Here is a 14,416-nt window from a genome sequence, read left to right on the forward strand (position 1 = left end):
CGTAATGCATAAGAGCATTACGCAGTCCTGTGTCCGAAGTATGAATGATAAGCACATCTTTGACCATTGTATCAGCATAAGACAGAACACAGTCCTGATTTTCGCACTTGAAGTGACAGTTGCGAGTGTGACCGTGCGATATGGCAGCCATTCTTTAAATGACAGTACATATTTCTTTTATGCCCAATAAAATTTATGGCATACTGCTGCAACTAAAGTTTTATTCTGAAAACATTCAGCTAGCTTTGGATGCGCTCATGTGATCTACAATCTAAACTGCTACCACTGTGCTGCTTTCTACATGGACATGACAATTGGCAAGCTGTCTGTCCGCACCAATGGCCACTGCCAAACTGTGGCCTAGAGACAGCTGGACCACTCAGTTACTGAGTGTGCCACCCAACACAATGTGCTTCATTTCAGTGACTGTTTCACAGCCTGTGCCATCTGGACCCTCTCTACCAACACAAGCTTTTCTAACTGTACTGATTGGAACCTTTCATGCAGTATATTTTGTGTTCCTGTAAGACCCCTGGCCTCAACTTTTGCTAGTCGCTGTCCTACACTTACCTCCTTCCCTGCACCCACTCCAGCAATGCACAGCCTTCATTCTGCCATCGCATCCACTAGTAATTTTCCCCCCTTCTCAACTCCTCCACACCCCCCCCCCCCCCAAAAAAAAAAAAAAAAGGAAAAAAAAGAAAAAAAAACTACCACTGGACCTAGGTGCCCTCCCCAGTCTCCACTGTCACTTGTTCCCACAGACAGAACTTCATACCTGCACAAGATTCCTGCTCGCATCAGGCACAGTTTCAGTTCACAGTCCAGAGACAGAGGGTGCACCCACCCTGTGTGTGTGTGTGTGTGTGTGTGTGTGTGTGTGTGTGTGTGTCCTGCTTCAGAAGAAGGCCTGTTGGGGGAAACCTTAAATGCATAGCAGCCTTTTCGTTGTGCCTATCCGTGTCTCGGTGTCTGCTCTACATATTGAGTAAGAATCTATCCTTTTCATAATAGAGTTTGCAAAGAGAATCACCACTATGTTTACTATGAACAATTGCTGCCCAGCAGTAATTAGCACCATGCAGTAAGCACATTGTATTGTATCCTTGCCAGTGTGATCCACTTGGTGTCATTGAAGTATATCCACTTCAAATGCTGCTCATGAATGCCCTTGTGTTTGGTAATACCTGGTTGACTATGAATGATATGTACAGTTGTCGTCTTGAAGGGAGTTCCCATCATTATTAATCACACACTACCAACTGCACCACTCTTGTTACGGTTATGGTATTGCTCATGCCATGGATGTGGTTGGTTTCCAACTACTCTTTCAATCTAATAGTTTTGTAACTGCTACACAAAGTAAATCAGTCCGGGTACAAGAACCTACTTATTGTAAGTCACAAATAAATTAACACTGAACTCTACTTACACATTTAATCTCTATGTACAGAAAACAGTTCTATGAGAGGCATGGCAAAGTAGCCTGGCTACTGCAGACAGCCTCTGTGAGCAACTGGAGTTCAAACTGCTCGTGGCCTCGCCATGGTGGATGCTGTGCTGAACACTACTAAAATGGAGGCGAGGCCTACCCGATGGGGCTAGGAGTGTGGGACACAACATATTCACTGATGACAAACCAGTTTTGAGGCTCATACAACAATGAAAACAACCAGTTATTGACAGAAGTATTTAATATGAATATAATAGAGGGAAACATTCCACGTGGGAAAAATATATCTAAAAACAAAGATGATGTGACTTACCAAACGAAAGTGCTGGCATGTCGATAGACACACAAACATACACATCCCCCTAAGGTAAGTCTTTCCGCTCCCGGGATTGGAATGACTCCTTACCCTCTCCCTTAAAACCCACATCCTTTCATCTTCCCCTCTCCTTCCCTCTTTCCTGACGAAGCAACCGTTGGTTGCGAAAGCTTGAATTTTGTGTGTATGTTTGTGTTTGTTTGTGTGTGTCTATCGATCTGCCAGCACTTTCGTTTGGTAAGTCACATCATCTTTGTTTTATTTAATATGATAGATAAAAAATCTGCTCACCAAGCAGCGGCAGAACATACACATAAAAGACGGTTGTAATTGTCAAGCTTTTGGAGCGAGTGGCTCCTCCTTCAGGCAGAAGGGTTGATGGGGAAGGGAGAGGGGTGACAGAAAAGGACTGGAGAGGTCTAGGACAAGGTTTGGGAAAGTCACCCAGAACCGTGAGTCAGAGGAGACTTACCATACGGGATGAGGAGGACAGACTGATTGTTGGGGACTGCATCGGACGAGATTTGGAAACCTGAGAGTTTAAAGTTGGAGGACAGGGCCATATGCAGACAGAGATTACTACTTAAACACCATGCATGAGTTAATAAGAGTGAAAACCTAAGTGCATTATTCATAACAGAGATGGAAGGGGGGCAGTGAAAAATAGATGGGAATGTTAATGAAAGATGCAGAAAATTAAAACGAGGTGAAGCAAAGAGTAGTTACAGTGAAGAAATGCTGACACGGAAGAAATTAACATAAATTAAGGCCTGGTGGGTGGTGAGCACCAAGGATGTGTTGTAGTGCTAGTTTCCACCTGTGGAGGTTTGAGAAACTGGTGTCTGGGGGAAGAATTCAGATGGCGCGTGTGGTGGAATGTGCACCGAGGTCTCGAATGTCACATTGTAGAGCATACTCTGCAACAGGATATTGCGAGTTGCTTCTATACACCCTTTGCCTGTGACCATTCATCCTAATTGATAATGTGGTGGTAGTCAAGCCGATGTAGAAGACCGAACAATGTTTACATAACAGCTGTTGTAAGACGTTTCGTTTCACAGGTGGCTCTACCTTTGATAGTATATATTTTGCCACTTACAGGGTTGATATAGGTGGTGGTAGGAGGGCACAACAAAGTTGTTATCTGCAGGGGTCAGCAGTACCAGGATTGGATGTGATGGTCTGGGAAATCTGCTTTTTAACTAGGCTACTGGTGTACTTATGTGTAGTGAAGGCCGAGGTGAGAATGATGGTGTATTGCTATAGAGTCTGCCTCAGATGCCAAGGCTGTATGGAAGGTAATGTTTGTCATGGAAAGGTCGGCCACTGTCAAAATGTAAGTATGTTGATTGTTGGTAGGTTTTAATGTGCACAGAAGTGTGTAGCTGGCCTTCGGTGAGGACAGGATCAACATCAACGAAAGTGGCATGGAACTGATTGGGAGAAGGTACTCAGGGATTCCAGCAGGAATTATAGCAGGTCAGCCTCACCATGAGTCCATATGGTAAAGATGTCATCAATGTATCTAAACTAAATCAGGGACTGAATACTTATGGATCCCAGGAAAGCCCCCTCCAAGTGACCCACGAAAAGGTTGGCATAGGGAGGAGCCATCTTGGTTCTCATGGCCGTACCCCTGATCTGTTAGTATGTACGCCTCTCAAAGGTGAAGTAGTTGTTGGTAAGTATAAAGTTGATTAAGGTGAGTAGGAAGAATGTCATAGGTTTGGAATTAGGTGAGCGCTAACTGAATAAATGTTCAGCAGCAGGCAGACCATGTATGTGGGGGACGTTGGTATAGAGAGAGGTGGCCGATTATTAACTGAGTGAAAGCTGCTTATTCTTGGGAGTAAGCTAATATTCTTAACAAGAAATGAGAGTAGGGAATTATATATTGAGAGGCGAATGCAAAATACCCAGACTTGTGAACATGGGTCAACAAGAGGTTTGTGAACTTACACCACTTACTGCCCAAACTGCCTGTTTCCGAGCCAATAATATTCTTTTAGAATGGGAAGAATTACCCCAAATTATGATACCATGTGACAAAAGTGAATGAAAATAAGTAAAGTAGACTAATTTTCGTGTCAAACTATCACCCACTTCAGATATGGTTCGAATAGTAAAAATGGTAGCATTAAGTCTTTGAACAAGATCCTGAATGTGGGCCTTCCACGACAGCTTACTATCTATCTGAACACCCAGAAATTTGAACTGTCAGTTTCACTAATCCTATGCCTATTCTGTGAAATTAAAATGTCAGGTTTTGTTGAATTGTGTGTTGTTGTTGTTGTTGTTGTTGTTGTGGTCTTCAGTCCTGAGACTGGTTTGATGCAGCTCTCCATGCTACTCTATCCTGTGCAAGCTTCTTCATCTCCCAGTACCTACTGCAACCTACATCCTTCTGAATCTGCTTAGTGTATTGATCTCTTGGTCTCCCTCTGCGATTTTTACCCTCCACGCTGCCCTCCAATGCTAAATTTGTGATCCCTTGATGCCTCAAAACATGTCCTACCAACTGATCCCTTCTTCTAGTCAAGTTGTGCCACAAACTTCTCTTCTCCCCAATCCTATTCAATACCTCCTCATTAGTTACATGATCTACCCACCTTATCTTCAGCATTCTTCTGTAGCACCACATTTCGAAAGCTTCTATTCTCTTCTTGTCCAAACTGGTTATCGTCCATGTTTCACTTCCATACATGGCTACACTCCATACAAATACTTTCAGAAACGACTTCCTGACACTTAAATCTATACTCGATGTTAACAAATTTCTCTTCTTCAGAAACGATTTCCTTGCCATTGCCAGTCTACATTTTATATCCTCTCTACTTCGACCATCATCAATTATTTTGCTCCCCAAATAGCAAAACTCCTTTACTGCTTTGAGTGTCTCATTTCCTAATCTAATCCCCTCAGCATCACCCGATTTATTTTGACTACATTCCATTATCCTCGTTTTGCTTTTGTTGATGTTCATCTTATACCGTCCTTTCAAGACACTGTCCATTCCGTTCAACTGCTCTTCCAAGTCCTTTGCTGTCTCTGACAGAATTACAATGTCATCGGCGAACCTCTAAGTATTTATTTCTTCTCCACGGATTTTAATACCTACTCCGAACTTTTCTTTTGTTTCCTTTATTGCTTGCTCAATATACAGATTGAATAACATTGGGGAGAGGCTACAACCCTGTCTCACTCCCTTCCCAACCAGTGCTTCCCTTTCATGTCTCTCGACTCTTATAACTGCCATCTGGTTTCTGAACAAATTGTAAATAGCCTTTCGCTCCCTGTATTTTACCCCTGCCACCTTCAGAATTTGAAAGAGAGTATTCCAGTTAACGTTGTCAAAAACTTTCTCTAAGTCTACAAATGCTAGAAACGTAGGTTTGCCTTTTCTTAATCTTTCTTCTAAGATAAGTCGTAAGGTAAGTATTGCCTCACGTGTTCCAACATTTCTACGGAATCCAAACTGATCTTCCCCGAGGTCCGCTTCTACCAGTTTTTCCATTCGTCTGTAAAGAATTCGCGTTAGTATTTTGCAGCTGTGACTTATTAAACTGATAGTTCGGTAATTTTCACATCTGTCAACACCTGCTTTCTTTGGGATTGGAATTATTATATTCTTCTTGAAGTCTGTGGGTATTTCGCCTGTTTCATACATCTTGCTCACCAGATGGTAGAGTTTTGTCATGACTGGCTCTCCCAAGGCCATCAGTAGTTCCAATGGAATATTGTCTACTCCCGGGGCCTTGTTTCGACTCAGGTCTTTCAGTGCTCTGTCAAACTCTTCACGCAGTATCTTATCTCCCATTTCATCTTCATCTACATCCTCTTCCATTTCCATAATATTGTCCTCAAGTACATCGCCCTTGTATAAACCCTCTATATACTCCTTCACCTTTCTGCCTTCCCTTCTTTGCTTAGAACTGGGTTTCCATCTGAGCTCTTGATATTCATACAAGTGGTTCTCTTATTTCCAAAGGTCTCTTTAATTTTCCTGTAGGCAGTATCTATCTTACCCCTAGTGAGACAAGCCTCTACATCCTTACATTTGTCCTCTAGCCAGCCCTGCTTAGCCATTTTGCACTTCCTGTCGATCTCATTTTTGAGACGTTTGTATTCCTTTTTGCCTGCTTCATTTACTGCATTTTTATATTTTCTCCTTTCATCAATCTGTTACCCAAGGATTTCTATTAGCCCTCGTCTTTTTACCTACTTGATCCTCTGCTGCCTTCACTACTTCATCCCTCAAAGCTACCCATTCTTCTTCTACTGTATTTCTTTCCCCCATTCCTGTCAATTGTGCCTTATGCTCTCCCTGAAACTCTGTACAACCTCTGGTTCTTTCAGTTTATCCAGGTCCCATCGCCTTAAATTCCCGCCTTTTTGCAGTTTCTTCAGTTTCAATCTGCAGTTCATAACCAATAGATTGTGGTCAGAATCCACATCTGCCCCTGGAAATGTCTTACAATTTAAAACCTGGTTCCTAAATCTCTGTCTTACCATTATGTAATCTATCTGATACCTTTTAGTATCTCCAGGATTCTTCCAGGTATACAACCTTCTTTCATGATTCTTGAACCAAGTGTTAGCTATGATTAAGTTATGCTCTGTGCAAAATTCTACAAGGCGGCTTCCTCTTTCATTTCTTAGCCCCAATCCATATTCACCTACTATGTTTCCTTCTCTCCCTTTTCCTACTGACGAATTCCAGTCACCCATGACTATTAAATTTTCATCTCCCTTCACGACCTGAATAATTTATTTTATCTCGTCATACATTTCATCAATTTGTTCATCATCTGCAGAGCTAGTTGGCATATAAACTTGTATTACTGTAGTAGGCATGGGCTTTGTGTCTATCTTGGCCACAATAATGCGTTCACTATGCTGTTTGTAGTAGCTAAACCGCACTCCTATTTTTTTTATACAATATTAAACCTACTCCTGCATTACCCCTATTTGATTTTGTATTTATAACCCTGTAATCACCTGACCAAAAGTCTTGTTCCTCCTGCCAGCGAACTTCACTAATTCCCACTATATCTAACTTTAACCTATCCATTTCCCTTTTTAAATTTTCTAACCTACCTGCCCGATTAAGGGATCTGACATTCCACACTCCGATCCGTAGAATGCCAGTTTTCTTTCTCCTGATAACGATGTCCTCTTGAGTAGTCCCCGCCCGGAGATCCGAATGGGGGCTATTTTACCTCCGGAATATTTTACCCAAGAGGACGCCATCATCATTTAATCATGCAGTAAAGCTGCATGTCCTCGGGAAAAATTACGGCTGGTGTTTCCCCTTGCTTTCAGCCGTTCGCAGTACCAGCACAGCAAGGCCGTTTTGGTTAATGTTACAAGGCCAGATCAGTCAATCATCCAGACTGTTGCCCCTGCAACTACTGAAAAGGCTGCTGCCCCTCTTCAGGAACCACATGTTTGTCTGGCCTCTCAACAGATACCCCTCCGTTGTGGTTGCACCTATGGTACAGCCATCTGTATCGCTGGGGCACGCAAGCCTCCCCACCAACAGCAGGGTCCATGGTTCATGGGGGGGTGTGTGTTAGAAACTGTAAAAACTGAGTCTTACTGTGATTTAGTGTTAATTTCCTACAAGCCATGAACTTAGGTCATGAACTGCACTATTTGAAACCAAGCCAATGTTGCATACAACATCCTTTACTACCAAGCTAGTGTCATCAGCAAACAGAAATATTTTAGTTGCCCGTAATACTAGAGGGCATATCATTTATACAAACAAGGAACAGGAGTAGCCCAACACTGATCCCTGCGTCACCCCCCACTTGACCATACCCCACTCAGACCCCCACATAACAGCCATTCTCGACATTGTGAATAATGACCTTTTGCTGTCTGTTGCTAAAGTAAGAGGTGAATCAATTGTGAGCTACTCCCGTTTTCCATAACGGTCCAACTTCTGGAGCAGTATTTTTTGATCAATACAATCAAATGCCTTAGTTAAATAAAAAAAAATATATGCCTAGAGTTCAAAATCTTTTGTTTAACCCATCCAGTACCCTCACAGGAAAAGAGAATATAGCATTTTCAGTTGTTAAACGACTCCTAAAGCCGAACTATACATTTGATAGCAAATCGTGTGATATAAAATGATCAATTATCCTTACATACACAGCCTTTTCAATAACTTTAGCAAACACTGACGGCATAAAAATAGGTCTAAAACTATCTACATTATCCCTTTCTCCCTTTTTATAAAGCGGCTTTACTACTGAGTACTTTAATCATTCAGAAAAGTGACCATTCCTAAAGGAAAAATTACAAATATGGCTAAATACAGGGCTAACAATTGCAGCACAGTACTTTAATATTCTGCTAGGCACTCCATCAAAGCCATGAGTCATTAGTCATCAGTGATTTAATTATTGACTCTATCTCTCTCTCTCTCCTCTGTTTCACAGAGGAGTATTTCAGACATCAATCTCTGATAGTCATTTGCCAAGAAAGTTATATGATTCCCTGTGGAAACTAAATTTTTTATTAATTCACCAGCAGTGTTCAGAAAATGATAGTTTAATACTGAACGTATATATGATTTATTGGACACAGAAATATTTTTACTGCGAACTGACTTTATATCGTCGACCTTGTGCTGTTGACCAGACACTTCCTTCACAACTGACCATATGGTTTTAATTTTATCCTGTGAATTAGCTATTCTGTTTGCATACCACATACTCTTTGCCTTCCTAATAACATTTTTAAGAACCTTACAGTACTGTTTGTAATGGGCTACTGTAACTTGATTGTGACTACTTCTAACATTTTGATGTAATTCCTGCTTTGTTCTACTAGGTATCCTTATCCCACTAGTCGGCCACCTGGGCTGCCTATTACTGCTACTAACCCATTTAGAACATTCTAATGGAAAGCAACTCTAAAAGAGCATGAGAAATGTGTTAAGGAAAGCATAATATTTATCATCTATGTTATCGGCACTATAAACATCCTGCCACTCTTGTCCTTGACAAGGTTTAAAAAACTCTCTATTGCTGTTGGATTAACTTTCCTACATAGTTTGTAATTAAATGTGACATTTGTTTGAGTACTAAAGCCTTTAAGTGTTAAAATTTGTGCATCATGGTCTCAAAGGTCATTCACCCTTTTACTAACAGAACACATTCTGTATCAGATCATATGAATTTATGAGATCTACCAACATCCTTTTTCATGCACCATCATATACAAAATGTATATTGAAGTCACCACATATAACTAATTTCTGGTACTTCTTACAAAGTGAATCAAGAACCCTCTCTAGCTTGAGCAGAAATGCTCTGAAGTCAAGAGTTAGGGTACCTATAGACAACAACAATTAGAAGTTTAGTTTCACTAAATTCAACTGCCCCTGCACGACATTCAAATATCTGTTCAGTGCAGTGCCATGATATGTCTATGGACTCCCCCACCCTGCAAGGAACTCCTTGAAAAACAGCCAGCTAATCTGTATCGTGGTAAAGGAAGCCTCTGAATTGTCAAATTATTAAAGTGGTGCTCTGATGCTCCAATAATTTGAGAGTCAACATCTATAAGCAGTTCACAAACTTTATCTCTAATACCTCTTATATTTTGATGAAATATGCTAATTCCTTCTCTGCTTGGAAACATTATATCCTCTGAAGGTGGACCTCTAGTTAGAGGGACTTCCTAAGCAGGTATACCTATCAGCTGACTTAAATCTAAAAAAGGTGCAGCTCTAACACAAACTCCTACAAGAATTTTTCCATGGTGTAGACCTTCACTAACATACTCCTTTCCTTCAAGTGGTAGATCCTTTGTCTGCTAGAATATAATGATTTTGAGGTATTGGTGGTGGATAAGTTGGGATCACAGTCTGAAGTGTTCAAGGCAGTGCTCAATGTCAGGTTTGCTGTTTAGCCTCAGTATCATATTACATAAGCATACATCACATGAGAATAAGGACACCACCTGGGCATCCGCTCTGTTGACAAGTTGCACATCATTTCACAAATTTTTCAATGTAACCTTGTTCTACTATCATCAAGTAGCAATGTATATTGTAACACCTTCGCAGGCATGCTATCTTTTTTTGTGCATTGTGTCCAGTGGCATTGTTCATTGACATGTTCCTTGTGATGTGTGATTTTTAGAGGTGCATTTGTGGTTCATTGGTTTCTGTATCCTTGGCCAGGATATGGTTCTGGTTAGTAAGACTGCTGACTTTTTGATGTCTGAAAAGCGATAGTCCACTTTTGTAGACAGCGATAATTGAAAACATGCTTTGTTGTTAACAGTTTTCCCCTTACACATGGTTTGTGCTTTACACAGTGGCACATGGAAAGCTATTGCCTGCATAAGCCTGAAGAGAGAAGTGTCCCAGGTACGAGATAACCATGGTATTCTCGCAATCAAATGCGTGTATGTTATGTGCTAGTCTGGCATGCCAGCAGTCAGACTGAAGTGTGATAACCTTGTCCACATAACATACCACGCTATTCCATTTTCTGTGGTGACAGAGAGCTATTTCCAAACACAAATCTTCTGGCAGATTCTGTTGCTCACGAATTTTCAGACTATTCAGTTGCTTTGACATCCATGTTTTTTGGACATTTGCTATGGTTCTTCTTCTTTTTTTAAAAGGCATTCTGAACTTCATTCTATTTTTCCTTAAAAGAATGTAGCTATGTTGCTGTGTAAAGGATTTTCAGATTCTTTATATGTCATTTATAGATCATACTTTGCAGAAGCGTCTTAGTCTCGTGACATATTGATGTAGTACCTTTTGATTTTTTTCTTGACAAGGCGTTAATAATCATAACTTTATTTTATGCAATTTGAATATTATTGAAGCTGTGACTGACTTAAATTCATAAAATATAAAGGAAAAACATCTACTTTGATTCTGTGATCATATAGCTTCCTGTATATATAGTTATCATCCATTGATTATATATATATATGGAAACATTCCACATGGGAAAAATATATCTTAAAACAAAGATGATGTGACTTACCAAACGAAAGCGCTGGCACGTCGATAGACACACAAACATACACACAAAATACTAGCTTTCGCAACCAACGGTTGCTTCGTCAGGAAAGAGGGAAGGAGAGGGAAAGACGAAAGGATTTGGGTTTTAAGGGAGAGGGTAAGGAGTCATTCCAGTCCCGGGAGCGGAAAGACTTACCTTTTATGGGGAAAAAAGGACTGGTATACACTCGCGCGCACACACACACACATCCATCCACACATATACAGACACAAGCAGACATATTTAAAGACAAAGAGTTTGGGCAGAGATGTCAGTCGAGGCAGAAGTGCAGGGGCAAAGATGTTGTTGAATGACAGGTGAGGTATGAGTGGCGGCAACTTGAAATTAGTGGAGATTGAGGCCTGGTGGATAATGGGAAGAGAGGATATATTGAAGAACAAGTTCCCATCTCCGGAGTTCGGATAGGTTGGTGTTAGTGGGAAGTATCCAGATCAGATTCTGAATATGGCTCTCCAGCAGGGATACGACTTCCTCAAATCCTGCCCTGAAATGAGATCCATCCTTCATGAAATCCTCCCCACTCCACCAAGAGTGTCTTTCTGCTGTCCACCTAACCTTCGTAACCTCTTAGTTCATCCCTATGAAATCCCCAAACCACCTTCCCTACCCTCTGGCTCCTACCCTTGTAACCGCCCCCGGTGTAAAACCTGTCCCATGCACCCTCCCACCACCACCTACTCCAGTCCTGTAACCCGGAAGGTGTACACGATCAAAGGCAGAGCCACGTGTGAAAGCACCCACGTGATCTACCAACTGACCTGCCTACACTGTGACGCATTCTATGTGGGAATGACCAGCAACAAACTGTCCATTCGCATGAATTGGACACAGGCAGACAGTGTTTGTTGGTAATGAGGATCACCCTGTGGCTAAACATGCCTTGGTGCACGGCCAGCACATCTTGGCACAGGGTTACACCGTCCGGGTTATCTGGATACTTCCCACTAACACCAACCTATCCGAACTCCGGAGATGGGAACTTGCTCTTCAATATATCCTCTCTTCCTGTTATCCACCAGGCCTCAATCTCCGCTAATTTCAAGTTGCCGGCACTCATACCTCACCTGTCATTCAACAACATCTTTGCCCCTGCACTTCTGCCTCAACTGACATCTCTGCCCAAACTCTTTGTCTTTAAATATGTCTGCTTGTGTCTGTATATGTGTGGATGAATATGTGTGTGTGTGCGCGAGTGTATACCCGTCCTTTTTTCCCCCTAAGGTAAGTCTTTCCGCTCCCGGGATTGGAATGACTCCTTACCCTCTCCCTTAAAACCCACATCCTTTCGTCTTTCCCTCTCTTTCCTTCTTTCCTGATGAGGCAACAGTTTGTTGCGAAAGCTTGAATTTTGTGTGTATGTTTGTGTTCGTTTGTGTATCTGTCGACCTGCCAGCACTTTCATTTGGTAAGTCACATCATCTTACGGGAAAAATATATTTAAAAACAAAGATGATGTGACTTACCATACGAAAGCGCTGGCAGGTCGTTAGAAACACAGACAGACACATACATACACACAAAATTCAAGCTTTCGCAACAAACTGTTGCCTCATCAGGAAAGAGGGAAGGAGAGGGAAAGACGAAAGGAAGTGGGTTTTAAGGGAGAGGGTAAGGAGTCATTCCAATCCCGGGAGCGGAAAGACTTACCTCAGGGGGGAAAAGAGGACGGGTATACACTTGCGCGCGCGTGCACACACACACACACACACACACACACACACACACACACACACACACACACACACATATATATCCATCCACACACATACAGACACAAGCAGACATATGTAAAGACCAAATATGTCTGCTTGTGTCTGTATATGTGTGCCAGCGCTTTCGTTTGGTAAGTCACATCATCTTTGTTTATATATATATATATATATATTGCAAATAAGAAGAAACTGAAGGTAGTTCTAACAGGTCCAGTCTCTTCCCTTTTGTTTCTGACTGAAGTACTGTGAGGCTGTCATGGGTGCCATTCAGTATGTATTTGTTCTGGTGTATGTGGTTAGTGATTGTGGAGTTTTCACAGTGATTTAGTCTAAACACATAAACACATAAGTGTGTTGTTTGACAGGTCCTTCATCCCCCCCCCCCCCCCCCCACCCACACACACACACACACACACACACACACACACACACACACACACACACAATGATTTAACATTTACAAGCTTTCAGAGTCAGTGGTGCCTCCTTCTAGCAGAGGAGTTGAAGGGGAAGGAAGAGTGGTGAAGGAAAAGGACTGGAGAGGTATAGGGAAAGGAGTACAGTTCAGAAAAGTCATCCAGAACCCCGGGTCAGGGGGAGACTTACTAGATGAGATGAGAAGGAAAGACTGTTTGTTGGGGACTGCGCCAGACGAGATTCGAAAACATGAGAGCTTAAAGGTGGAAGATGGGTAATATGCAAGACAGAGACTCCTACTAAAACATTGTGCACGAGTTAATAAGAGTGAAAAGTTAAGTGCATTGTATGTAACAGAGGTGGAAGGGGTTCGCCGAAAAATAGATAAGTCAGAAAATGAGAGATGTAGAAAACTGAAATGGAGTAAAGAAAGGAGTAGTTACTGTTAATAAGTGCTTAGATGGAAGGAATTAATGTAAATCAAGGCCAGGTGAGTGGCGAGAACCAAGAACATGTTGTATCCTGTTTGGGGAGGTGTTGTTTGTAAAGGAGAATATTTTTAATTAAGTATACAAAAATAAGTTGATAATTTTTTTGTGACACTGTACCTATGTATGATATTCTTGTATCAAATCTTTTCTGTGCCTTTTTCTTCTGTTTAGTACATTCATTACAAAAATTGAATTATTTTCTAGTTTCCTGTAGATTTCAAAATTTTGGTCATGCCGCTCATTGACAATCATTGAGTCTAGAAAATTTAAAGACTGACCAGTTCCATGTTTTATTCTGAACTTTATATAGTTGTGAAATGAATTAAATACTGAAAGAAGTTCAAGTTCTTGTTTGTTGCCAATAAATGAATTGTACAGTCAACATAGCTTTTGTAATAATTATTTAGGGAAATCCATTTCTTTTACTGAATTGTGGGCCCCTCCCCCTCCAGATAGATTTAGTGGAGTATACAAATTATGTTGCAGCAGTGATACAATTTGGGGGAGGGGGAAGGAGAGTGGAGAAACTCAAGTAAATTTCTCCAAAGATTTTGCGTTACTGTCTTCTGTCTTGTCATAGCAGTAGGTAATTAGGTGTGTTTGATTTGTTGTCCCAGTCTTTGGCCCAGTAAATGCAATTGATAGCTTCCTCCATTTCCCATTGATTTCAATCAGGGCTTGGTCTTGTATGTGTCCCCCACCCCCCCCAACCCCCACCCCCTACCCCCTCCCTCTGTGGTTCTAGAATTCATTAGCTTATGCTTCAACTAGAAAATCTAACAAGCAGGAATACTTCAATTTCTGCATGCTTAATAATTATATGTTGACTTGCCTGTTGCTTGACAGTAAATTCTATGTTTTTCTCTGCAAGTTTTCTGTTAATAAGTAGCTCATAAAACCCGTTACAAAATATTTATCTTAAAGTAATGTTTGATCTCTCATAGGGAGGCATTTTTTATGATTGC

General features: G+C 41.3%; 1 protein-coding gene across 2 annotated transcripts in view; it reads left to right on the forward strand.

The window, feature by feature from the left end:
• Nucleotides 1-14,416, forward strand: part of LOC126412754 (protein cramped) — a 181,222-nt gene that overhangs the window by 158,424 nt on the left and 8,382 nt on the right. The gene's annotated exons all lie outside the window — the stretch shown is intronic.

Source organism: Schistocerca serialis, chromosome 7 (assembly GCF_023864345.2).
Source record: "Schistocerca serialis cubense isolate TAMUIC-IGC-003099 chromosome 7, iqSchSeri2.2, whole genome shotgun sequence".
In the NCBI taxonomy this organism is placed as follows: domain Eukaryota; kingdom Metazoa; phylum Arthropoda; class Insecta; order Orthoptera; family Acrididae; genus Schistocerca; species Schistocerca serialis.